Raw genomic sequence first — 27,699 nt, 5'->3', positions numbered from 1 at the left:
CTCGGAAGTGGAACTTCATTGTGGAACACACTTTCCAACCCTGAGGATCCACTGTCTTCCACAGGAAGTAACTAGGCACAGCCTCGTGGCTGTGGAGGATATCCTGAAGAAGTGAAAGTGATAAACGATGAGCATCTAGTTCAGTTACATTTGCTCTGTGCATGTCCATGTCATAAACTAGAGGGTTTTCTCAGCCTCAGCACTGTTGACATTTTGGGCCGGGTAAGTCTTGATTGTGGGAATTGTCTTGTGCACTGTAGGATGTTATGCAGTATCCCCGGGTAGACCCCGGTAGGATTCCTCTCAGTTGTGACAGCCAAAATGACTTCAGATGTTGCCAGATGTCCCCTGGGGGGCAATATCACCCTGGGTTGTGAACAACTCGTATATTAGTATACGTGGTTAGGTTAAAAATCTTGAAAAAGCTTGACTGAGAGCAGTTATAATCTTATGGTTGATACTTTGAAAAAATAAATAATTAGCTTGTAAAATGTGGTTTTATCTTGTTTAATAGGACTCCAACTCACAAGTACCCAGAGAGATTAAAAATATGGAAGGGGAATTAGTACCAAATGACAAGAGGCATTGGTTGCTTCCAGAAAAGGGAAACTGAAGAGCAAATTAAAAATTGATTGATTTTCTCCAGTTGTGGTTTCTTATCTAAGAAGAAGAATCAGAGTAAATTAAAAGAATATAATAACTATAAACAAAGCCATCTGGTATCAGAAAGTATAGTGGTGTGATCTAAAGACCAAGAGAGCTGGGCCCAGTTGGGCCAAAAAGAGCCACGTGACACTATGTTAGGGAAGGCTTATTTTTTTTTTTTCCACTTGTTCCCAGGAGTCCTTTCAGCTTTAATCATGCCACCTTCCTAAGCCCAGGAAGCTATCAGCACACCATGAGCAGAACATGTCTTTGAAGTGTATGTGTGTTTTAATTAAAGTGTGTTTGACACACAATGCTGCGTGAATTTCAGGTGTACAACACTGGGATTCAACAGCTCTAGGCCAACCCTACATTTTGTGTTCAGCTCACTACAAGTATGGCTCCCATCTGTCACCATACTATGCTATTATGATACCAATGATAATACCATATCCCCTATGCTATACCTTTCATCACCGAGACCTGTTCATTCCATAACTAGAAGCCTGTGCCTCCCACTCCTCTTCACCCATTTTGCCTATCCTGCCAACACCCGGTCCTCTAGCAACTATCAGTTTATTCTCTGTATTTTTAAGTGTGTGTCTGCTTTATTTGGTCATTTGTGGTTTTTTGTTTGTTTGTTTAGATTTTACATGTAAGTGATATCATATGGTATTTGTCTTTCTCTGACTTATTTCCCTTGGCATAGTACCCTCTAGGTCCACGTTGTCACAGATGGTAAGCTTTCATTCTTTTATATAATATTCCATTGTAAGTATACACCACATCTTCTTTATCCATTCATCCACCAATGGACACTTGGGTTGCTTCCATATCTCGGCTATTATAAATAATGCTGCAGTAAACATAGGGGTGCATGTATCCTTTTGAATTAGCATTTTCATTTTCTTTGGGTAAACGCCCAGGAGTGGAATTGCTGGATTGTATGGTATTTCAATTTTTAATTTTTTGAGGAAACCTAGTGGTTTTCAGAGTAACCAGGATATATTTGTGCTGGTCCAATCAGTGAGATGGCTGGGCCAAGTTAAAGCCAGAGGAGGGAATATAACCTCAAAATCTTAATTTCATGAGCATTTGGTGAGCAAATAGATTATACTGAGTAGAATTTGAAGAGTGTTAAGTTCTGCATCTTTGTGGGAAGACTCTGTGTTTTTATCTAGAATTAGCAGGTACCTGACATAGTGCCCTCTGCCATAGCTATTCTCTCAATGAATGAATGAAGAAATGTTTTTAAAACCTAATTACAGGAAACTTCTACTGCATGGCTTTTAAACAGAAACATATCAGATCAATTTAGGGGACTTAGGAAGGAAATCAGTATTGCTTTAAATGAAGCTCATATTAGTAAAATTAGTAATATTCTCCTAAGAAACGGGTAAAAATATATTTCCCAAAGGTGACCACTGGGTAAAGTGGAAAGACTAGAATTCTGGTGACCCAGATCCTAACTTGCTAACTAGCTGTGTGATTCTGAAAAGCCACTTCCTGTCAGTGCGACTTGGTTTCCTGAACCCAAATAAGAGATCGATTCCAGCAGCTAAATTTGGCAATTGACAGGGCAAAGAAAACAGAGTATATAGGGAAATTGGAAAAAGTGAGGAATTCAGAATAAACAAGACAAAGATTTCACGGTTTAGACTTCGTGCTTTTAATTTAGAAGCCTATCAACATATGCCAATTAAACTCACCCTACGGATGAGATCTAACTTAAAGTGACTGAGGTGCCCATCTCATTTATTTATTTATTTCCTAAGATTTTATTTATTCACTTGACAGAGAGAGAGATCACAAGTAGGCGGAGAGGCAGGCAGAGAGAGAGGAGGAAGCAGGCCCCCTGCTGAGCAGAGAGCCCGACGTGGGGCTCGATCCCAGGACCCTGGGATCATGACCTGAGCCGAGGGAGAGGCTTTAACCCACTGAGCAACCCAGGCGGCCCCCCACCTCATTTATTTTTACGAGCCTGGAGACATGACTCCTTCAAATGGGAGGTTGACTTCTGTGGGTCTACACAAAGCACGGCCTCGATGGAGGTAGAATTAGAATGGTTTCCTTCCTGCAATTTAAGCATTCTGACTTAATGCCGAGAACCCTGAGAACGCAACAAAAGATTTGGGATAATATTTTCACTGAAGTGACACTGGAGGGGGGTGCCAGGTCGACTCCTGACTGAGTTATGGCACAGACACGGCCAAAGAGACTTGGCTTTTCTCTATGGCCTTTTCAACTGATGACTCCCCCCAAGACTGTAAAAGCCAATGATCCCTCCTCCATCCCCGCCCCATCCCTCTGTGGGGAATTACAATATGATTAAATACTCTTAATTATCCACACACACTGACATCCTGAGGAAACTGATGAAAACTACCTGGCAGAGAGCACAGGTGTGTATTAGCTCCAACCATCTGGGGCCTGTGGGGGCACTAACCACAGTCCTTGACTTTTACTCCCCAAGCAAGATGTCATTCTGAGACCACTTGTGTGGTCAGCTAAGCATGTGTGTTTGTTTCAGTTTGGCTGACTGGATATGATCTGCAGTTCCATTCTGGTCACCTCCCAGTCTTAGCTTTTCGAGATGACCAAAAACCCCTGTCAGAAAGGAATAGCTGGGAGGGAAAGAAGCCTCCTCCCTGGCCCACTAGAGCCAGAAAATGCTACATGGTTTCCAGGAGCTGCTTAGAAGCCCACCTGAAGCACAAGAACATCTCCAGAACCCTGAGGCTTTGAGAAATAGGCAATTTAAGAGAATGGCAGTAAAATAAAAGCCTGGAACTTCAGGAAGTGGTTCCAGGGACAATGAGTATATACAAATAATGTGGGATCACTTTTTCCAGGCCATCCTCTGCCACAGATAATGCAGTCAGATGACGATAAGTAGCATTTATGAGTATGTGAGCGCACACGCTATGTTTATAAATACCACAGCAGCGACCAACAGTGGAAGAGGGTGAGTGGATCCCTTTGTGACCTGCAGCCTGTCTCTTCCCTGTGGCAGCTTCACCACACCCACGGGAGCCGAGCTCACCAACCAGCCCAGCAAGAGCTGCCTTGATCAAAATCTGATGTCCCTGGTCACTGATAGTTCTCTTGGGATGTAAAAGGAAAGGAGCCAAACCACACTACAGGAGAAGCAGACGAAACATCTCTTCCCTTCCCATTCAGACAGATCCTCACCACAGAAATCGTCTTCCCACCAACTCTTCTGCTCTCCATTCTAACCTTCCGACTTGCTTCCATGTATCTTTCTTGCTACTTACACTTCCCACTCCTCCAGCACTTCCCAACTCTCCCTATGGTAGGGCTGAGTATTTCGGTTAACTCCGGGCAGACCAAGTGACATCATTTCCCATATCCACTCTGAGGCCTAGGAAATGGATCAGAGACAGGAAAGGAGATAATCCCAGAAAGGGGATTTTCTCTGACGGTCTTCCAGTATACCTCTCTCTCAGTAGTTCCCTGTTCTTTTCTTTTTAAAGCACTTAGCAGTCGGGGAGCAAATCCTGTCGACTTCGAGCTTGAAAAAATGTTGGCAAAACTCTGTATAGCAAAAATCATCCCTGATGTCTGAATTTTTATCAGAAGGATGATAGAATTTTTTAAAGATGTATTTATTCAGCCAGTTATCTTCCAATAAATATTTACTGAGTAATTTTCATGTACCAGGAACTGGGCTGGGTGAGACCGGCTATGGGTCTTTGGTAAATAATGGCATGTGACTTCTGTCAGGCTGAGTAAGCCCAGCAATGTCAGTCTATCCTTGAGTGAGAAGCTCCACTTAATGATTTCCTAGAACAAATAACAGCGGAACAACACAATATGGCAAACAGCTACCCAATATATCTTTGTTGCTGTTATGGGATGAAGATGCATTGTTGGCAAGAACACATAAACTGAGATCCCACAAGACACCTCTCTGAGTCTGAGCATCCTCATCTGTGAAATGAGCGTCAAGCTACTGGCTTCATTGATCCCACAAGCCAAATGAGAAGCAAAAGAGATAATGTCTGTAAGAGTGGAATGCAGACATAAACTACTGTCATGATTGCTCAGTCTTGAGGTCACTAACAAGAGTAGCTCAACTCTTCACTTCAACCAACACAGAAGCTCTTCTAGAGGGAGGTGGGCTCAATGAGATCAGTCACCAGTAAACTAAATCAGTCCTAAAGGGAACGGGAAATAGCTACTGGCAGAAACATGCTCGGTATAAATTAATACCCAGTGAGTGAAAACAGGGAATATTTCAGTTATGAAAACAAAAAGAAGCCATGTGCTAACAGACTTCAACATAGTGGGGTGGTCCCCAACTAATTAGGTCTGGTAGGATGAGGATAAGAGAGTTAAAGCTAATATTTTGTCCCACTTCTATATCCGGTTTATGAGCCTACGGAAACAGTCGGGTGTTTCTCAAACTGGAGTGATATATGGACTCCTTTGGAAGGGAAAAAATTATTCGAGACATCCAAAACACATTTAAGAACCTCCAGGAGAACTTAGCACCTAGGCAACCTTAGACCAGGTTTCAGGAATCAACTTAAGAAACTTAAGATTTACTTTTGAAAAATGTCTTAGTTGCTAAGGATTGCCTTTATGATATCTTTCAAGCAAGCACAGAAAGAATGTAAAATCCCAAAGAATAGGCAGACCCCAAATCCCCGCAGCCTCCAGTCTGAGAAGTACTGACTTCTGTCTCACCCTTTCTTTTTTATGGATGAAGGAACTTGGGGCCTGTGAAGACAATGTGACTCTCCGAAGCCACACACATGGCTCTTAGCAAAAGTGAGTCATTAGCCCAGCTCGTCTACTTTCTACAGCAGGGCACTCTCCATCTTTCGACAAGGCCTCCTCTGTTTGCAGCCGAGCTGGCTCCCCGACAGATACTGCAATTGTATTAGCCCAGAGACAGAGAAGCAGATGGAGGCGAGGAGGTTTGAAGGGGAGGTGATGTGGGTGTGGCCAAGGCAGGACATCACTGCAGCGCTGCTCGGAGAGCGAGTTTGTTAAGAAACCCATTTCCAAGGCCAGATTCTTTTGCTCACCATTGAAACAAAGAAACTCTGGGTGGAAAGCTCAAGCAGTCTGAATAGTGGTAGAATTTCTGCTTAACAAGTTTGGGCAGAAAAGTAGGAAGAATACCATCTCAGGCTAAAAACTGGAGAGGAACTGCAGAAGGCATGAGGTTATAATTCAGGGTGGCCAATTTAATCAGCTCATATTCATTAAACACCCACATCCACATGATGCTTTACAACAAACCCTTTCCTCACTCTGAAGCATCCATGGGCCTCTTTGAAACGGGCCACCCTGTACATGTTGGGAATCTGGCCAAGGTGTTAAGGCAACTGCCTCCCTTTCTAAGAAAAATAGGGTAGATTTTTAGACAACCACAAGTAAAGGTTAAAGCCTCTAGTTTTACATCCTATCTGAAAGCTGGGAAAGACTTGGGGAATCTGTTTTCCAGGAGTCTGTTCTTAGAGCTCAGTAACATATTAAACCCTTCCATTTTGGACCAGAAATATCTGTACTATCTACCTTCTCAGACTTTACCCTCCAATTTTCCTGGACACGTTCTCCCTCCTAATTAGAGCTGAACTCAAGTACTTTATTAATATTCCCACATAATGACCTTTATGAAGCTTTATGGCCCTTGAGTTATGTCTAATTAGCCAATCAGCGATTTTGGTCACTTCTGGCCTTTGGATAATGAACTCATTGAAACTACAGAAAGCATACTTACCTCTGCCTATTGAAACTGCCAAAAATATCTTCAGCTTTACTGATTTATCAAGCAACTTTTGATTGCAATCTGATGAGGGGGCTGACTGGGCCCACTCCATTGACAATCCCCTGGAGCTGGGCTTAGCGAGCTTTGGTATCAGGTGGTCTCCGAACACCACGGAGCAATGCAACACAAATGATCCCACTTGGGTCCCTGCCCAACTGTGTTGGCAGGTACTGTGACTATTCCAAGATATCCCTGATACTTCCAAAGGTGGTGATCCACACAGGAGCATAGCAGGTCATGAGGAAAGACTAAAAATTTGCCCTGACATCAGGCCATTCTCTGATAAATTTCTCCTTCCTACATGAAGATATCCACTAGAAGTCCCCAGGAAGCTCAACACCTTCTAATTATAGGTTTTAACACAAAGCACACAGTAGGTGTTCAACTAGTCATTGCTGAGTGATTGGTTGTTTTTGTTTTTAATTTGGATGAGTTTCAACAGGTGGTTTAGGAAAGTGAGATGGGTTCAAGAAGTAGTAGATACAAAAGGAGAGGCAGTCTAGCTTGTTTGCAGTGACTCTGTGTGTCTTCAAAGACATGAACAAGGAAAAATAGGTATTTGTCAAGGCAGTTAGGCATATAGCCATAAGAGCTATAACATAATAGGGCCACTTTAATAATACCATCACTTTTTATAAAGTCCTTAGCTGGTCCTTTGGCCTTTGTCTTGGGCATGCATGGAATAAATAGCAGGTGTTGTATCTGGCAATGTCCCTCTAGTTCCAGGAGTAAGTGTGGGGCCCCTGGATCCATAGGAATCCTCTAGCGTAAGAAACAGAACGTTACCAATATTCTGAAAGCCTTTTATATAATCCTTTCCCACTGGCATTATCTTTTCTCCCAACAAGAGTTAACCTTCATTCTAAACTTGGTGATTTTCATTCCAGCTCTGTCAACAGTTCAAAAACCCTGTCAGATTTATACAGGATAAGCCTTCTCAAGCCAATGCAAGGAAGAAATTTCTTTTATTTTTCACTGGAATCAAATCAGCTAATTCATTAATTTATTCAACAAAGGTTTCCCAAGTACCTACTGCATGTCAAGCAAAGACTTGGGCACTAGGGAAATGGCCGTGTAAAAGGCATGGTCCGAACCAGACAAGTGTGGTCCCTGTCCTCAAAGAGTTCAAGGGTCCTCTGGGAGGTGCGTCTGGTGCAGTCACCTGGTAGGGAAGGGCATCCCTGAGAAAACACCATAGGTGGAGATCAGAGGCAGAAGTCCCAGCACCAGGTGTCAACAAAGAAAGGGAATCCTTATTTAACCTTCATAGTTTGTTTACTAGGCCCAAACCTTCAAAATGCAGGGTCTATAAAGAGAAATAGAGTAAGCAGTGAAAAGTTTGGAAGCCATTGCTCCAGGGTGACCCACTAGCCACAGAAGCTGGGATGAAAGAAAGAGTGCATTAGGCAAATTCAGCTTTACAATCACACACAAAGAGATGAAGAAAACCCCTTGCACCCTGGCTCCTTACTGCCATTGCCCAAGATCAAGCCACAGAGCGGCTCCAGGTCTAAATAGGGTGGTGCCGTTCTCGTTATGGAAGCAGTTCCTTCTCTACTAACCTTTACAAACCATGACTGTGTCAATTTTTCCAGGCAGGAGAAATGGGTGGAAAGCCAGGCCACATCTTAATAGGGCCCGGGTGAGCTAATGGCTGTGATTATTTCATTGTCTCGGATTCACGCCAGCCCAGGCTCATCAGATACAGGCACGATCCAGGAGAAACATGACCTCACTTTCGACATGGGACTGCACAGTCAGATGCCAATAGGAATTTAGCGATCCCTTAACGCAGGTAAAACTGAGCTCTTTACGGTTCCAGCTAATGAGAAGCATACCAAAGTTACCTAAAACAGTAAAGCTAATATTGACATTAACATACTAGATACTGTTAGGGTAGGGGAAGCCAGGAAAAACTTCTGAGACCATCTGTGCTAAGTGTGTCACATCCATAATAAGGTATGCATTTAAGATAAATTGCCATCTCTTTAAATGATTAAGTACCAGATTTATAGAAAGCTATAACCCCACTGGGACTGCAGGGTTGTTAAGTAGTTAGGGCTATAAAGGTGAGAATCTCAAGATTTCAGTTGTGTCACTAATTGTCCACTGACTCGCAAAACTCTTTGCCAAGGTAACTTTGGTGTTTCAGTTTTCCCAACAAGAGAAAATTTCCCAGCAGTTCCATCACTAAGACTGCACAGCTGTGAGAAGAGCAGGGGTTCTGCAATAAGAAACGTACATGCATTCATGGATTCATTTTCAGAACCTTCTACTATACCAGGCCAACATCTACTAGAAGACCCTGGAAAGCACAACACAAGGCTTGATGCATTTTAATTGCAGCTTACAGCATGTTCAATCATTAGTCATGCAATACACTTCTCTTGTGCCCCTATTATGTGCCACAGAAAGACCCTATTCCAGACACTAGGGACATAACAGTGATTTAAAAGACTCTCTCCCTGCTCCAATAGAGCTTAGATTTTGCTAAGGGAAGCACCAGAATTGACTCTTAATTCCTTTGTGAGCTGCGGCACTGGGCAACTCACTTAATCTCTGTTAAGTCTCATTTCCCCATGTGTATAATGAAGACAATATAAACTTTCTGTTATGTGAACATGCCTAAAATTATATCTGACACATATGATGTGTCTAAGAAATGTTGGTTCTTTCCTTCCTTGCTCCAAATCACAAAGAAGATAATAATATTTAGATAGTTTCAATAAAAGATGTTTTACAGATACAAATAACCAAGACATTATCATCACCAACTACATGATAGGCAATGTGGTATAGTAGAAAGCTGTCCAGCTTTGGAAACAGAGAGACCAGAGTTAAATTCTTGACTCTCCCAGACTGGATATGTGGCTTTGGGCTATTTAAACCTCTCTGGGCCTCCATGTCCTCATTTGTGAAATGGCAATGAGAGAGCAGTTCTGAGGATTGAATAAGATGATAAATACTATGTACCTAGGTTAATCAGTAAGCAGTTGCAAGTAACTAGGTGATTTGCCAGTGACGAGGGAACACGCACACAGAGCCCATTTCAAAGAAATTGGTTTGATTTAATTACCATAGTACTATTTGTACATACTTTTTTCTATTTACTTCATTTATTCACAGAAACACAAAACTATATATCAAAAGAAAATACCAGTGCCCTAAGAATGGCATACGTCACAGCAGGTTTCCTGGGAAGAAGTCCTCAAAGGGGCCATGAAAAGGTAATGCATTACCTTAAAGAGGGAAGTTCTGCTTGATTCTCAGGTTGCTATTCTTTCAGGGACCTCAAAAGAGAAAGAGGTATCTCCTTTAATTCCACTATTTTTTCTTAATCATCTTAATCATTATTCCTTCTTAATCGAGTCCAGCTTTTTTACTCTCTAGTGAGCAGAACAACAAGCAAGGATCTTAGAATATCAGAAATCTAATTAACTGCTGTATACACAAAGAATTTGAGCAGAATTCAAATACCTTCTGGAAAGCACAATAGATAAATATTAGCTGGGAAGTCCTCTAGTCAATATTCTCCTTCCCTAAGCACCCACTGTTGGGTCTGTACTATATGCAGGTATGAGATTCAAGAGCTCTTTCACAAATATGAAAGAAGCATAATGTGGATGTAGAATGATGATTTAATTAGTTTGTTCAGTAAATGTCTCTTAAGTACCTTAGTGAAGGGCAAAATGAGTTGAGTCAGCCCTGGACAGCTGAGAAATATGCCTCAAGTACTATGACTTGATCCAAGTGGGGAATCATGGAAAGAGGCAAAGGCTCTGAGAGCCTCACCCTCTACACACCATACTGGTGCAGGGGAGTCCTCAGAGGGGGTTCACTTGACACAGCCACCAACATTTTATCCCTTCTTCATAGAGATCACTTCCACTAGCTCACAGAGTTGGAACCCACTTAGGGAGTCCTATCCTTTTTCAGAACTCTCTCTCTCTATGCTGAGTAAATTACCAAATCTAGACTTAGCATCTATTTTCTCATGAAACCATGAAGGAATCCAAGGTAGTCGTGGCAAAATATAAAGACTGTCTGGCTATTCTATCAAATCTTCTCCAGTTTCCAATATTTCCCTCTCCGTTCTTCACTCTCCGCTGACCATCTCATGTCTTATTTCACTAAGAAAAGTGAGGCTATCAGAAGAAAACAACATCATCCTCATATCACCAAATCTATTAGCCTGCTTTGCAATTATACTCAAGTAGTCTTCCTTCTTTTCTGTTCCAATGGATAGCCAGTCTTGCTTCAACCTAAGTTCTGCTTCAACCTGCTTTAACCTAATCAGTGTGGACTTGTACCCAACCCTTCCTACATTCTCTAGGACCTTGCACTAGTGGCATCTTATTTTCTCCCCAACATTATCATATTTTCCCTTTCTACTAATTATGTTCATCACTATAAAAATTAAAATAAAAAATCTTTGACTACTCTATTTCCTTGTTTCTAGTCATAGCAAAACACGTTTAAAAAGCTGTCATCGCCCTCTGTTTTTACTTCCTTGTCTCTGACTCTTTCTTCAACCTAGTCAGGCTTATATCCCTAACACTTCCCTAAAAAACATTTTTTCAAGGTCACCTTGACTGTATCCTGCCTAATCCATGGGTCAACTCTCTGTCCACACCTCACTTGATTTCTCAGGAGCATTAGGTCTGGCTCCTTTCTTCTTGAGTGACTTTCTTCATTTGGCTTCCAGAAAAGTCCCATGCTCGTGGATTTCCTCTGACCTCACCATCCCTTCCCTCCCAGGCTCCTTAAAGATCTCCCCTCTTCTCAGCTTCTAAGAGTTGTTATACCTGCAAGATCAGTCTTTTCCCTATCTTCACTTGAGTCCACTCTCCTGGCCTCCAGATTCATACAGTCAGTTGTCTACCTGACATCTCCAGTTGCCTCTCTAACAGACATTTCAAACTCAACTTTTCAAGGACAGAAATCCCTCCCTGTTCTCCTCCATCCAATCTGTTCCTCTCCTCAACAAGGTTAGATTTTTTTGGCCTCAATAATAACTCCATGTACTTCATAGGAAAAAAATAAAACCATTTCCAGAGTCATCTAGGTCCCAAAATATAGAGACAAGTCTTGATTTTTTTTTTTTAATATTCACACTTCATAATTCTATCTATCTGCAGGTCTTGTAAGCAGTTTCTTCAAAATTTATTGTGAATCTAACCACTTCTCACTCCCTCCACCACAACCACCTGGCCCAAGCCACCATCTCTCATGTATTAGTGTTGTGTTTCCTAGCCCTCAACTAGCCCCTAACTTCCACTCTGCCCCCCTATATAGTCCATATTCCATACAGCAAACTGAATGATCTTTCTAAAATGTACATCATGTCATGTCCATCTCTGGCTTAAAACTTTATGTCATGATTAGAATAAAGTCTAAACTCCTTCCTTTCTTTATATTTCCTAGTCCATGCTTACCTCTCCATCCAACTCATCAGCTTCCTCAAGTCATTGTGAATATAAAACTAGATATACAAAGGAACTTTAAAATTATTAGGTACCATAAGTAGATGATGTTGTTGTTACAGTTCTATTGGATCGGTTGCCCTCTGGGAAAGAATTTAAATATATCTTCTAAACATAAACTGTAATTCCTGCCAATAGCTGTATATTATTACAAACAGATTGTGTAACAGGCAAATTCTTTCATTCTCATTAATGGGTTCAGTCATTACCCTTTTGCTATATATTTAACTTTGTCTTTTTCCCCTTCTGGATGTGGGATGTCCCTTGCAGGAAACAGCAGCTGTGTCACTAACCCTGGACATGGTCCAAGGCCATTTCCATATCCTGTGGGAGAAGCATTCCCTCAAAGTTTGTTTTTGCAGCACAAAGTAAAAGAAAGACCATTTTTAAAAATATACATTGTGTATAGCAGTTTTTGTCCAGAAGTGATTTCTGTATGACCCGGAAAGATGACTAGGTCTCTAATTTTGCAACTTGTACTGAGCTAGTCATTACAATTATTCCATCCATTACTTGGATGCAGTAGGCTCCGTAATGGAATCTAGCAGCCAGAAATAATGTATAATGGCTTAGGAGGGAAAATGAAGGATGTGGCACCCATTTTAAAGAACAGGAGTTTATAGAAGAGGAAAGTCATTGACTGAATTGCCCCAAAATTCCAAAGCCAAGCAGCTAACATTTTTTTCCCTTCAAAAGGGCAGGATGCCAGTTTCACATTTTACCCAAGAAGGAACAACAGTATGACCAGAAGAGAATCTTAGAAAACACAGCAATATGTTGTGGATCACCAATACTACTTCCTGACTTCCAATTTTCTTAGGGAGGTTTTCCGTAATTCAACTCAGTGGCCCCAATCTGTGCAAGAGCTGGTGTGCAGAGGTGCAACATGCTAAACCTGATCCAATGCCAAGAAAATCCTGATGGTGGTTTCCTAAACGAGTTTCTGACTTTCACAAATAGCCAAAACCATTGGCACTAAGCTATTTGCCTTAAGTGACTTTTATTTTTAGATGAAAAGTCAACAAACACACGAACAATCTGGGGATTCAAGCAATGAGCCCAATAGGTGATATCAATATGGAGTCATGTCTCAGGTCCCAAGAGGGGATGAATCACCAGCCTCCTCAGGACAAGCCAGAGCTGACTGCAGGGAGGAGAGCTGGGTACTGGCTAAACTGGACAGCCAAAGAATGCAGGAGGCTGTTGCATTTCATGGTCACCATCTCATTGCACACAGAGGGGGCAAAAATACAATAAAACTAAAAAAAAAAAAAAAAAAAAAAAACAGAGAAGAAGAAGAAGAGAGAGAACAGATTCCACAGGTATCCTGAAGATAAGCCACAAAATCCTAATGTGATTTTTGCAGTCACCCTTCAGATGTTTGCAATCTATTTCGTTTAGCCTCCTTCAGGCTTTCCCTTCTAATTCTTAGACTGTACATCTCTCTTACAAATTCACTGCTCTTTTCCCCTTCTTTATGTTCCCTACTTTTGGAAATAGGCATGGCTTTCTTTTCTTAGGACTTCAAATTATTTATCTCATTCACCACTTTGGGGGTGAAGTAAAGACACGAGAGCAGCTTTGGTAACAGATAAGCAGCACACATACTGCCACTCCCCCTGCATGGAGCCCAAGGTTGCTGCTACTGGAGAGTTACAATACAGCAGCCCAAGCCACCACTATTAACCATTTGGAGTAGAATGGAAGATGGAACCTATCTGCCATTTCCGGCTAGAAGCATCCAGGTAGGATGGTGGAGAAGGAGCCAGGGGAGGAGAAGGAAGAAGAAACACATCTTCTCTATAGGAAGAAAAACATGATCAATGACAAACCCAAAACAAATACAAGAGAATTCAAATGTCTGCCTTTGCTCTTATAGGTGGACAAAAGTCTGAAGATTTAGCTCTTGTGGGAAAGAGTATGCCTACAAGGGAGGACATGGGCTTTGTCTTGTACTGGCTGCCCTGGGATTCTGAGGAATTTATTTCTCTTCTCTGAGGCTGTTTACTCACTTGTGACTATGCAGGTTAAATAGCTGCTTTACAGGTTTCTATAAAAATTACAAGAGAAAAATGAAAATAAATACTTGGGTCATGATTAAAGATAACTCCTATTCTGATTAGCCATCTGGTGTTTTAGTTCTTAGAAGCAACTCTACCCAGCTTTAGTAATATTTCCTTAGTGAAAAAACACCACCTTTAAATTCAATCAGCAATAAATAAATAGTAGAATTCTGCAAACTCTGGCATCCAGATAGATCAATAGCTATTAAGATAAGAATCAATTCTAGAATGTTCCCCCATGAGCTCTTCTTTTCTATGTGGTTGCCAGAGATCTCAGAATTTCATACTCTTAAAGATACATTTCAAAACCATGCATTTTTCAAAAGTTTTCCTTTGCTTCCCCTTTTCTACCCAAGTTGTGAATCCAACAGTTGCCTCCATCACACACACAAAAAATCCCATTTCTTCAGGACCCAACAGAACCACCTCTTGATCCCTCTCCTCCAAGAGAAGATGATGATTTTGGCCTGCATCTTTTATCTGGATCATACTGATCACAAACTTTAGCCTTTCTGAATAATGTTTTCCAGTCCCGAATCCTCTGCCTAAAACACTCTTCTACATTTTTCTGCCTCATGGATTCACCTCTTGTCACCTCCATTAGCCTTCTCTGAACTTTCCCATTCCTAAGAAATAATGGCGTCCTTCTCATGCATTCCTTCAATCCTTATAAGCCTGAATTTCAAATATCTCTTCATGGGTCTTACTCTAATTTATGTTTTCTTTATATTTTCAAGTCTGATATATAGTTATTATTAAATAAATTTTGAATAAGCAAATTAATGAATGAACTAAGTACTCAGCTTTTCAATGGCTCCTTACAATTCACACACAAGGGTATAGGTCTGTGCTAAGTCTTGGAGTCCTCCAAATCAACTGTAAAAATAGGATAGTAAGCTTTCCATTTCATAGATACCATCTAATTTAGTCTAGATAATAAAACTATTACCAAGGAAATGAATATCAAGCACAATTTGAAAAATATTACTGGCATCATCTTTTAGTTCCAACTATACATCTCATGAATGGTTTTATGAAGTGGCCATTTTCTAAAGGCTTTTAGGTTGCTCGTCAAACTGGACCAGACACAATTACAAGGATTCCACAGCAGTCTGCAGTCCCTTCCTGCATTTTATAAAGAGCACTTCAAAATGCTCTGGAAAAATCTGTTTTTACATCCCAAAGCTCCTGAGAGTGAAATGTTACAGTTGGAAGCTGCCTGAAGCTCATTTATACACTGAAGTTATTAATCCCCTTCTTATATGTTTGATATAAGCCCTAGGGCACTTGGGAGAATGATCCAATTACCCAATTCAGAGAATTGCCCTTTTCTTTCAACCAAGTTCAGGGCTCTGAAATTTTGTCCCACCAATGACTTTTTGTTTCAGTCAAACAAGGTCACAGAAGAGGCCAATATCTGCCAAGGCCAACAGGGGTTTCATTTACATGCCCACTAATGCGAGCAACATAAGAACCTCTTGAGAGCATTCAACTAGGGTGTGGGACAACAGCCTGTTATTTACTTACCAGCTCCCAAAGCTACCACAGGCAGTTTCTTGCTGTTCAACATTTTTGGCTACCATTTTGGACTTAATCAAACTCATCTTCCATGCATCTGGAAGATGTAGTGGAATTTGCCAGTAGGCAAGGAACCCCTAGGGATACGTTTGGATGAGTCCTGAGGGAAGGTGGCTCTACCAGGCACAATCTGCATTTCCTTAGAGTCGAATATTTCCAAAGATGGCCCCTTCATGACAGTAGATCAGCAGTTTTCTTTTATGGTCCATCATCTGGCACAGACCTATATTAGTTATTTTTATTTGCTTATATTTGTTGTTTCCTTTATAATAAATATTAAAATATGAGTTGGTCTACTTTAGCTAAGACTGGAACACTTCCAACATGGCCAGAGAGAAGATGGTCTGGCCAGTGTCCTGTCACTGTCAGAGATACAGGCTATCTGTTGGGGTGGACTGTGGTGTGTTTGTTGTTTGAAGCTAATGAACAATTGAGAATAAGCAGTTAGCAGATGGTCCAGAGAAATAAGGCAAGATGTCAATCTATTTACCAAGATTTCCAGGACCCCACTTTAGAATTTGTGAACAAATCAAATGACACTAAGGTTAAGAGAAAAGCTCATCTTAGGAATGTTTATTAAATTCAAGCATAACTAGTTATAAAAAAAAAAAAAGTTTTTTCAATTTACCAAATAGTGATACCAGTCTTTGAACTGTTCTGTGTTTGCAATACAGCAATCAACAGAAACATCTGGAAAACTCTCCTTCCTGCCTGAGTATTTCACAAATGTATTAAAATTATCACTGGAAAAAAGTCAGGAAATGAAAAGGGAAGGGAAAAAATATTATATTCTTCCAGTGGCCCAATCATAAAGGCAATAGTTTTTGCATCTGATATGTCAAAGAGGTGACAAAATTTTATAAACAGTTGGAGATAAGACTGATAAAAAGCAAAGGAAGAAAAGATAGTTTTAAATAGAATTTAGAGAGTCATACAGTTTCTGAAACATACCGCTCAGATGAGAGAGTATCTTGTTTTGGGAACAAGAGGAAAGAATTAATAGGCCCTACTTACTAGTTAATGATCTGGTCAGTGAAAGGCCCAGGGTTTTAATCTCAAGCCTTGAAATTCATCATGTGGTCTGCAAAAGGCTTACTCTGAAGCCACCTAGCCTCAGTTTCTCCAGATGAAATAAGTACGTTGTCTGAGACAGCATGAGTCACCAAACAGAACGACTTTGAAAATAATACTGCTGGCACATGCAGACTCTGAGGTTCAACTGCTTTCAGCAGTCCAGAGACCTAAAACCCAGGACAGCCTAAGACAAAGAGGAGAGTTGCGTGCTTTCTAGCAGGGCGATCAAGATGTGGGTTGACATCATCTCACATCTTTCCTTGTTAACCAGCTAGACTGAGCACAGAACCTGACTCCACTAGTCCATAATTCATGCGCAGGTCTCTGCCTTCCTTCGTAGTCCCCGGAAGCTCTGGCATTAAAGCCACTGGTCTGTTCTGAGGCAACCCACAAAGTACTCTTCCCTCCCACCTCACTTCCACTTGGCTGTGAATTCCAGCCCCGGGGTATCCAGTCCCAAGCACGTTCTTCGGGGCCCAGGATAGGATGAGAAATGCGTCGGCTCACTAAATCCCTGGTGTATTCACCCCAGAGCGGCCTCCCCACAGCTGAGGGAAGTCAGATGCCAACATGGAGACACAGGCATCTCTCTGCCCCAACACCTGCCAATTCCTGCCTGAAACTATCCAAAGAACGCCGGGGTCTAGGGAACAGGAGTGGGAAAAGGGTAACTGGCAGGAGGGAAAACACGATCCCAGTCTCAAAACAGCAATAAAAATAAAATTAAACCCTCCCCCACACACATAAGATTCTTTATGTCCTCAATTGAAGCTGCCTGAGTACTTCACACTGGAACTACGTGCGAAGGGATTTTCTGCACAAACAAACCACACACACAACAGACCTTACTGCTCCCTTGAAGGGGCTTATTTAAGACCAAACAAGGCCTCCCATCATTCCTGGGAGAGATCATTGTCCCCCTTGTTGCCACAGCGCCCTGTGAGGCTGTGGGAAACAAATGACCTCAGAGGCACTGCAGTGTGTGTCACTGCAAAAGAAAAGAGAAGCGAGGGGGCCGGGGGAAGGAGGGGGGCTGCTGGCGAGCGGAGCCCTCCGTGGTGCAGCCGCCCTCCAATGGTATCCCTCCAGGCACAGCAGGAAGGAGGCGCGCGGGGCCCCAGGAGTCTCCAGCCAGCCAGTAACGGGATTAAGCTCCCATTCCCCAGAAGCAAAGCATCTTTCTGGATGTCCTGCTGCTCGTCCTGATCAATCTGGCCTCTAATTGGCCCTCCTCACAAAGTGCCCACTGACTGCTAGTGTCTCACTTTGTTTAATGGGTGTCTTGAGTCAAGATGGGGCCCTCCTGAGGCCCATGAGGGGCGAGTGCAGAGGGAGGGGAGAGGGGAGAGCCAGGCAGGGGAGGGGGCTACCCGGGAAGGGGGCAAGGGACAAACAAATGGGCAACAGTCCAGAGAGACGGCAGCCTGAGGCCAAGCAGGGGGGGGAGGAACACAGGATGGGGAAACAGAGCTGGTGTCAGCACTGAGCAGACTTCTCCCGGGGCAGCAGACTTGGGCTTGGGCACTGGGGACGGAAGCCCATGCAGCCTTCCTCTTGCTCAGGGCGCGGGCCTCCAAACAGGCCGGCAGTGTGGCCTGAGCTGGCTTTTCTGTAGCAGCTCTCACCCTAACACATCATTGATCTTACCTCTACTTTAAGGAGCTTTGTCAATCCAGCGATTTCCATCTTACATGTGGGCACACAGAAGCATGACAATGAAGGGCAGTCTCTGAGTCTTTGTAAGTGACACCTTTACCTTCAGCACACAGAGAGACATCACACACACACACACACACACACACACACACACACACACACACCAGTCTCCGTTTCCGGGGCTCCCTGGTAGGTTACAAGGCTTCTAGAAACATCGAGATGGAGCATCACCTTTACCATTCCGAGATGACACCCGCTCTGGCCCTCTGCTCCTAGCCCTCCTGCCTGAACCACAGAGCTAGATGGACCTCAGGGTGCCCAGCAAACTGTGGGAGGAGGACAAGAGCAGGAGCAGGGGAGCAGAGCAGGGAACGAGGGAGCGGGGAGGCCTGCCTGAGTCGGAGCCCGTGCCCCTGAAGGTGGTCCATCTCCACACTGGGGAGCAGGTAGAAAACACAGAGAAGCAGAAAGAATTAAAATAAAATATTATATAGTCATACATATACATAACTACATCATAAAGTTTCTTTATGAAGTTCCTTTTATAGATGTGTGCATTATATATGCAAATATGGAATGCATGGCTATATACATTTCTTTTTACTGACTGTTTAATCACCGATGTTCATTTGCCAAATATTTACTCAGTGCATAGTACCCATTTTTGGAAAAGAGCTGCAAATACTGAGTTTATCTCTAAGCTTTGTTTTGGCCTTTATAAAGAGGGAGACGTGGTGTTTTGCGTCTCAAGGGTAACCGAGACCAGTAAGGGCAGCTGAATATGAAAAACAATTTTGTACTAAAAACCTTTCCTCACAAAATAGCCTCAACTGTGCTAATTCAGGTTTCTGTGGCAGCCTGGTAACTGGGAAATACTGGTTTGGAGAAGCTGGGTTTGGTGCACAGATGTCCTGCCCACTTTGAGTTGTTTCCCAGGAATGTGGGACACCTCTGGGTTGACCTCCTTTCTCCTGGCAGTGCTTGGGGACGTGCGAGAGCACCAGAAGCTTCCACAGATACACTCAATTCCCTGAAGATATAAATGACAGATAAGAATGAGAAGGATTTGGTATAGTACTTCTTCTGTGAGGTTTGTTAGGTCCTAGGCTTAGTATTTTTCAGATTATGAAAGAGCATAGGCTCCAGGACCAGAAGCTGGGACCCAAGCTCCCCAAATTAACCTCTCTGTTGTCTCTACCACCCTTTCTGGGAAATTAGGCTGGTGATGGTACCCACATCATCAGGCTATTGTAGGAATTATAATTATGCTATAAAAATATGAGTCAAGGGGCACCTGGGTGGCCCAGTCAGTTAAGTGTCTGACTCTTGATTTCAGTTGTGAGATCAAGCCCTGTGCAGGGCTCCACGCTGAATGTGGAGCTTGCTTAAGATTCTCTCTCTCTCCCCCACTCTGCTCTTCCCTCCTTCCCTCTAAAAAAAAGTAATATGAGTCAATACATGAAAAACTCTTATAATAGTGCTTGGCGCATAGTTATTAGATATTAGCTATAGCAATTATTAATCTTAATGTATTTCCCTAGTCTCACCCCCTTTTAGGAATTTTAGTACCCCATTTAAGGATTAATAAACATGACAAGAGCTAACATTTACATTTTTTAGGAACTCACTACATACCAGGCACTAGGGGTCATTTATATGTATTATATGTATTTAATTCTTATTCCATGAGGGAGGTCTGCAGGCATCATCTTAAGACCTCTGACAGAGGCTCTGTAATAGCTTGACCCATATGATATGGCTGATCTTCAACTGTTCTGGTTCTATAAAAACAATGGCTTCATTAATTTAGCCTAATTTCTTTCAAGTGACTAAGAAGAGATCAGGGAAATAAAGGCTAGTTCAAGGAAAGTAGATAACTGAGACAAGAAGGCTACCCTTTGCTCCATCCCCAGCCCTGAAGCTAAAACATGATGAGAGGGTACGGTTTCTAAAGGGAAACCAGAGGACAGGATGGTATCAGGTATAAAAGGAGAGCAACTAAGGGTCCAGGGAACCCAGTAAAAGGACCAAGCATTAAAGGCATCAGAACAATATCCCCAGGCTCAGAAAACAATTTCGGGGCCATTCATTCAATCAACAGATACTTCCTGAGCATCTAATGGGGGGCCACGACCTAGAGTGGAAATGAGTAAGATCTGCCTTCCAACTTTGGTACGGTCATTTGCTAGTTATGACGATGGCTGGGTTCTTAACTCAGAAGCCTCGATGTCCTCATCCTCAAGCTGCAGATGGTGCCCCCTATGATATAGGTAACTGGGAGGATTAGGGATAACACCTGAGAGACACACATGGGACAGTGCCTAACATGTGGCCTGTGCCCAGTAGAGCATATTACTATTACTGTTACTACTGCTGTCCTTGTTGGTACTGCTGCCACAGGCACTGGGTTACACACCCAAGGTTGCTCCTTGCTCTCACAGATGGCAGCCATGGAAGGAAGGCTCAGTGCATTTAGGGCAGCCTTTTATGGCCAGAGGACTTCAGCAGGGAAGGGTGGAGAGAAAGCATTCCAGGAGAGGGAGTGGCACCTGCAAAGTGGAGAAGCCCAACAGGCCGACCCTGAACTTGGAGCTGGGAACCTGCTGAGGTTAAGAGTGTGTTTGGGAGGGGAGGGACAAGGAAGGAGACAAGGCCCCGAGAAGGTGGCTGGGCCGCTGGATGGAGAAGAATAAGTAAGAGCATATTCTCCTCTACCTTCACCAGGAATTCAAGGATGAGGAAGATTAGACAAATTTTAGGAGATTCTTCTTTAAACTGCTGCAGAATTTGGGGTGGGGGGGGGATTGTTTGAGTGTTTGTTGTTCCAGACCAAGAAGCCTCATCCAGGCTGCCCAGGGTTCCCCTGCAGCCTGTGAACACAGAGAAAGGTCAAAAGTAAACAAGTAAAAAGTACCCAGGCCAAAGGCAAAACAAGGGTTGTTGTTGTTGTTGTTGTTGTTGTTTCTTTCTCCTTCTTCCAGTCTCTGAAAGGACCCATCTCTAAAGTCTCTATTTCAAACAAAAAGAACAGACCGTTCCAGCTTCTAAATATTGGCAGAGATGAACAGCCACTCTTTTTAGAGAAATAAAAAACACACCACCCACCACCCACAACTTTCAGCAACATTTTTGCCAGCAGTGTTCAAAATGATTCCCTTAAGTTAGCCCAGAGGAACCCTCAAAAGGTGAAAAAACTCGTAGATATGCATGGCTTCTGCAGGAGGTCATTGCCAGGCCCTGCTGCAAGGCTCCTGCCCAGCCCTCCTGGTGCTTCCTGGCAGCAGCTGTTGGTGTTCACCACTCAGCACGGAGAACCAAGAAGAGAGGTGGGGTTTCGGCTTCATTCTCCCCAGAGATGGCCATCCGCCCCCGCCCCCCACCTGCAGAGCCCTCTCCCAAAACAACAAAACATGCTGCCTTTCCACAAGCTAAAAGGAATCCAGTCACCCAGAAAGGGAGACTTTATGAGCTTTCTGGGGGCTCTGGGCGGATGGAAGGGATTAAAGCGAGGTGTGCTTTATGTCTTTCGTAGCTGACTCTTCCACTGCCCCATGGCGTAGCCAATTCCCCACCCTCAGACAGGTCTGCTTATTTCTGTGGGTGAGTTCTCTTTTTCCTTTCTGCTCCTCATGGTTTTTCGTGAGTTGGAGAGAGGATGCAGTAAAACTTCCATTTCAGATGCATCATAAAACTCAGAGGGGCTGGCTAATGGTGGCTTTAAGCAGGTGGGGCACTCTTGGCTGTCCTGGCAGCTCCCCTGCGGAGAGGTTGCCAAGAATTCGGTTACTATTTGCTAGGACCAAAGCAGAGGGGCCAGCCCAGGTAGACCTTCTCTTAGCATTGGTATCTCCAATTAGCACTGTGAATGTCTTCTTTTGTTAAGGATACTCAAATATCACGGGTATAGTAAGTCATAGAATATTCTTAAAATATCTTTCTAGTGGCTTAAAAATTTTTCCTTTACGATAGGTTTTCATATCTTGCAATCTAGCTTACAAATAATTTATAGTCCAGACCTCGCATTCCATGGACCAACCAGACCAGAACACTCCCAGAGTTTTTAGACTGCACTAAGCAATTAAGTCACAATAGGAAAAATACAAACAGGCAATAGACATACAAAAGATGCTCAATCTCTCTAGCAATCAAACAAAAGCAAACATAATCAACTATAAGATATCATTTTCCTATAAGAGGTTCACCAAGATTGAAAACAAATGTAACCCCCAGTGTTGCTATGCAAATTGATACCTTCCTGACAGGTAGCTGCCAGTACATATAAAAAAACAGAAATCTGCCCAACAATATCATTTCAGGAATGTATCCTAAGGAGATAGACAAGTCTGGAAATCTGTGTGCAAAAGGATGGCCACTATAATTTTTTTTATGATAGTAAAAAATAGAAAAAAAACTTCAATAATCAACAATTGGGAAATGCAAAGCTATTTAATGGACTATCATATGTGCCATTCTAATTAATAATGTCATTGTTTATACAAACATTCAGCTGACTCTGGGGATATTACTCAATAAGATTCGTATTAATGTTTTCTTTACACATTACAAAGAGTTAAAAAAAAATTTTGTCTCCAAAACCAAGGCAAAATAAGAGGTGGGATGTAACAACATATTTGTACTAGGCTCACCAAAACAGGAACGCCACCTTTACTACTCCTAAACAGGGTCCCTTGGGCGGCAGCCTACACCCCTCCAGTGATGAGACAAAGTCCTCTTCCTCGTGCATCACAGTCCCCTTACTCCCCAGCACCAGAGAGCTCACAGCCTTACTGGAATTTTTCCTAAATGCTGAAGGTACTCAGATAATACTCTCATACTGGGGTTACCTTCTCCTTTTACAGAAAGGGAAACTGAGTTACTCCGAGACCAAGAGGCTTACACAAAGGCATTTTGGACCTCAGAACCTGAAATGGGACTCCAAATTCAAAATTCAGTCTTGAGTTCACCACTGAGTTGTCTTTTTCTCACTCGAATCCTCGGTGATTCCAGAGGCTAGACTGCAAGGTCCCAAGTGTCGACCTGATTTATCTTCCCCACCAGACAGCAGAAGGTTTTGGGGCTTTTAAACTTCTGAGGGCCCAGTTAAACCCATTATTAGAATATGCACAAGTTTGTACAACAGGCACACTATGTCTCTTGCACCACAAACAGTAGTGACTAGGGCTCCTTTTTCTACATTCTTCACTACTTTACAAGTCATCTCTTTGTCAAGAAAACATTATCATTATAGTCAACACTTGCAAATAGATTCTTGTTTCATAGAACTGTGATGAGAAAGGATCACACACTTGTTTTTTTGTTTAACATCACAGGTGGTTCTTATATTGTGTACACGTGATTTGAGTATCTTCCTTAGAGAGCCGTGGGCTTCGGGTTCCCCACATGGTTATAACAGTTGGGTGGCCTGAGCTTCCCAGAAACCTATTTTTAGAAGCATAGCTATGTGGACACAGGGAAAGTCTTCCTGAACCATTCTCCCAAAGTGGCAGCTTTTCAGAAAAATTTTAAGTGAAATGTTGACAGTTCTGTGCTCTGTTCCTCCTGTTCCAACAACCAGACAACAGTGGCCCAGGACCATGCCCTGTAACACCACGCTCTCTGTTCTGCTATAACCTAGCTCTACCTCTGCTTCCAAATTTTTATCCTCTCTGCCGTTGACCCAATGGCTGCCTGGAACCCACCTTTCTTGACCCTGGTCTTTGATCTCATCTTGCGCAAGGGCCAAGGAAGCTATTCAGGTTCATATGATTTCACTAGAATACAGTGATTTCAATCCTTTATGAACCTACCAATACCAACAATGCATCCCTTTATCTTCCTCTATGGGGTTATATAGGGTTACCATAATTTATCTCCTATATTTTTCAAAGGTAAAATGGTACTACCAGCAATTATGCCAAAGACACTAGGCATAGACCAGAACAGGCCTCAGAGTTGGGATGTATACTCATCCTAGGTCTCAGGAAAACAACACAAAATAAGGAGAGGTTAGGGGAGAGGCCAGAAAGAGTGGTTTTGTTCTTAACCTGCTTTCTGACATTGCTAGTAATAAAAACCCTTAGAAGCTTCCAAAGAGTTGAGCGCTTGCTTTAGGAACTAGAAAGATGAGAAAAGTTTATGACCATACTTTGTAGGCTATGTGTGGGGAAAGAAATAGCATCATCCCCACCCTCCCCATTATATCCTTCTTCCTGACCCCATCAGATTCCTACCTGCTGATAGTTAAAGCAAAGGACACAGGCAGGCCAATCCATGAGGTCCTCAGAAAGGATAAAAAGGAGTGAATGGGTTCAGGTGCAGACCTAGAAGAGCCTCGGAGAGCTTGTATGCTAGGGTCCAAGAAACCCCTGAAGCCCCCCTTCTGAAACCAGTAAGCCCCTTCCAATTGCAACAAGGTAGGCAGTCCTGTGTCTCAGTGCCTGGTGAGGGGGGGGATGGGAAGAGAGTGGAGAGGACTCCCTAGGACCATGCCCAGGGCAGCAGTGAGAGAAAGCTGTTCTGGTAATCCAATGTTCTTTTGAACTTCAAGTCCCTTAGAAAGGGCCCTGGTCAGTTAGGATCAGCTGGGATCTCTGGTGGCATCAGCCTAGGAACTAGGTGCTTCTTTGGAGAGGAGTGTTCTACAATCCAAACAACCATCTTCTATGTGAATTCTTAGAGCTCACGCATCTGCAAGTTGGAAGGTTTTAGGAGAGGTATCTCCATGTGGGGAAAAGGGTGGCCTGGTCACTTTCCAGGTACTTGTTAGCTTTCAGAACGTGTCCATATGAGGCATGAGGAATAGCCAAAGGATAAATAATTTGCTATGGCATCCTTCCAAGTGATAATGAATAGTCACAGAAATACAGCATCACACAGCTGTTTAGGCCCTCTTCTTATTCTATGTTCTCTCCTCACCCAATCTCATCCCCTGACTCATTCTGTTGTTCATTCATTCAACTAACATCTCTTCATCCACTCAGGGTTCAATTATCATCTATGGGGCGATGACTCTCAAATGTGTATCTCCATCCCAGACCCCTATATCTTCTTGTTATATCTTCTCAGTGTCTTAATGGCACCTCAAACTCAACGTCTCCAAGGCCAAGCTCATATTCAGCCCTCGAATTCATTCCCTTCACTTCCTCCCCACCACCATTACCCCAGCGCAAACAACAAGAATATGCAGAAAATCTCATCTGCCTCCCATCTGGACTTTCTTCCCTCCCATCGCATCCCATGCCTCTAATTCTTTACCCTGCAACCAGAGCGACCTTTCCAAAAAAGCAAATCTCACACTTCAACCCATTCTTTGCTTGAAACAAGTCAATGGTTTCTCCTTACTCATAGAATAAGGACCAATTCCCTATCCTGGTGTGCTTCCTAACTCTTCAGGCAGCTGTACCTAAGAAAGCACATATCTTCACTTTCAGGGTGTCTCACATGGCCAGTGGGCACTCTGACCTGTTTTCATGCAATGCTGTCCCTTAACCAACACCTACTTACCCTGCTAGTTGCAGGACATCTCCCTGGCAAAGTCCTGAAAAGTACGTAAAATTCTTCTGTAATGCTTTCTCTTAGCCAATGCACACTCTCCTTCGAGGTAAGGATCCCAGCTGTAATCTGTCATTTACTTTGAGCTTCTTTGATTCATGTCTGTCTCCTCCTTCAGACTGGAAGCTTTGTGTGGACAGTGGCCGTGTCTGTGTGGTTTACCACAAGGCGTTCATTTAATAATTATTGAATAAAAAAAGGAGAGAAGGAAGAAGGCAAGGGGAGGGTATATTCCCATGCTCCCCGGACACATTCTGAACTTCCCTACTTTTGGAGTTTTGTTTATGCTGTTCTCTCAGTCTAACAGATTTTTCTTCCTTCTGCTAGTCAAATCCCTCATTCCCACAGACACAGAAAGCCCAGTTTCTATGTCTCCCTTCTGTATCTGCCCTTCATTTCTGGCATTTTTTTGAATCTGGACTGGATTAGGGTGATTCACATGCACAGTCACCTTTTGAGAGGGTCCACATTTCATTTGTCTCTCTCTCCCACCCTCACACTACCCCCATGGCAATCAACCTCTAGATTTAGGATAGTGCCTTTCACAGGTTTACAGGAAAGAACTGAATTCAGTTAGGCACCGTTAATAAGGTTGGAGCCATGACGAGAAGATTTCTTTATTCCAGAGTTAGGGGTTGTCATGGTGTATGGTCACACTGCTACCTGATACCATCCTACCCAAGAACTTCAAGGAAGCTATGCTGCCAGTTCTGCTAGAGTTCGAACAAAACTTTTTTTTTTTTTTTTTTAACTAGGCTTCCTATCCAGTATGGAGCCCAACGCGGGGTTTGAACTCATGACCCTGAGATCAAGACCTGAGCTGAGATCAAGAGTTGGACATTTGACCAACTGAGCCACCCAGGCCCCCCTCTGCTAGATTTTTTTTTTTTTTTAAAGAAGCCAAACAGATGCGATTTCTATCTTCTAATATCCCACTATCGAAAATAGAGGATCAGAATAAGCAAATACTTAAGTGTCAGCCTTCGGGTAAGTGTGTTTAGTGGGTTTGATGAATGGAGGTGGAGGGAGTTAGCTACCCTGGGGCAACCATCACCTCCCCTTCACTCCATCAGGGAAACTCTCTTCACTTAATTCTATTTACTTAACATGAGTCTAAAGAAAACTTGTTTTACTTTATCCATCTGTCTCATGGTTGCCACAATATAATTTCCAAATGAAATTTCTAAATGCGGACCACACACGCTATTTCAGTGGACCAAACCCTGATTTATGCTAAGACTGGGGGAAGGGAGATACTCTGCAGGAAGATGCTTAGCCAGCAGTTTTTGGACAGCCAGCCATTGCTTGCCCTGCACGCAGATGTCGTATAGTGTCTCAATTACTTCTGGATTTGGCCCATTCAAGAGTTTTATCATCTATGCTCTAGCAAGTAGGCATGAAAGTCCAAACTGTGATTCCTAAGACAACCATGGTGATAGAATATAAATTAAAAGGCCCTTGCTTGCTTAGCCTTCATCTGAAAACATCAGAATGCAATTTGTTGGACAGATTCTATAATCTGCAGATGAAGGCAGTTATAGGGCTCAAGTTTATCCAGCGTTAACAAGCCCTAATAGTCTAGTTCAGCTCAGACATAACAAACGGAAATGGCTTTAAATTATCCTTCCCTAGAGACATGATTTCATAAGAGAACAAACTCTATATGCGCACAGAGAGATTTCCAATGTAAACATGTGGTGGAAGCTAAAAGCTGCAGCAGGGTTTCAAGCCTGGATATGCCAATGGGAGGGTATTTGATTTCAAAGACACCGATTTCCTCCCAATGCAATAGCATGCATGCTTTTTTTGCTGACTACACTTTGAACTGCAGAATACACACAAGCTTGCA

General features: G+C 42.8%; 1 protein-coding gene and 1 long non-coding RNA gene across 3 annotated transcripts in view; one reads left to right on the top strand and one right to left on the bottom strand.

Annotated features, from left to right (window-relative positions):
• The window catches only part of RAD51B (RAD51 paralog B), a 683,675-nt gene that overhangs the window by 190,506 nt on the left and 465,470 nt on the right, over positions 1 to 27,699 (bottom strand). The gene's annotated exons all lie outside the window — the stretch shown is intronic.
• On the top strand, positions 177 to 27,290 carry LOC132000060 (uncharacterized). The gene is made up of 3 exons (XR_009399168.1): positions 177 to 222; positions 9,572 to 9,672; positions 26,606 to 27,290. It is a non-coding gene; the product is annotated as an uncharacterized LOC132000060 (long non-coding RNA).

This window comes from Mustela nigripes, chromosome 13 (genome assembly GCF_022355385.1).
Source record: "Mustela nigripes isolate SB6536 chromosome 13, MUSNIG.SB6536, whole genome shotgun sequence".
NCBI lineage: Eukaryota > Metazoa > Chordata > Mammalia > Carnivora > Mustelidae > Mustela > Mustela nigripes.
The sequence above is the reverse complement of the archived record's forward strand: the minus strand, read 5'-3'. Positions and strand labels throughout refer to the sequence as shown.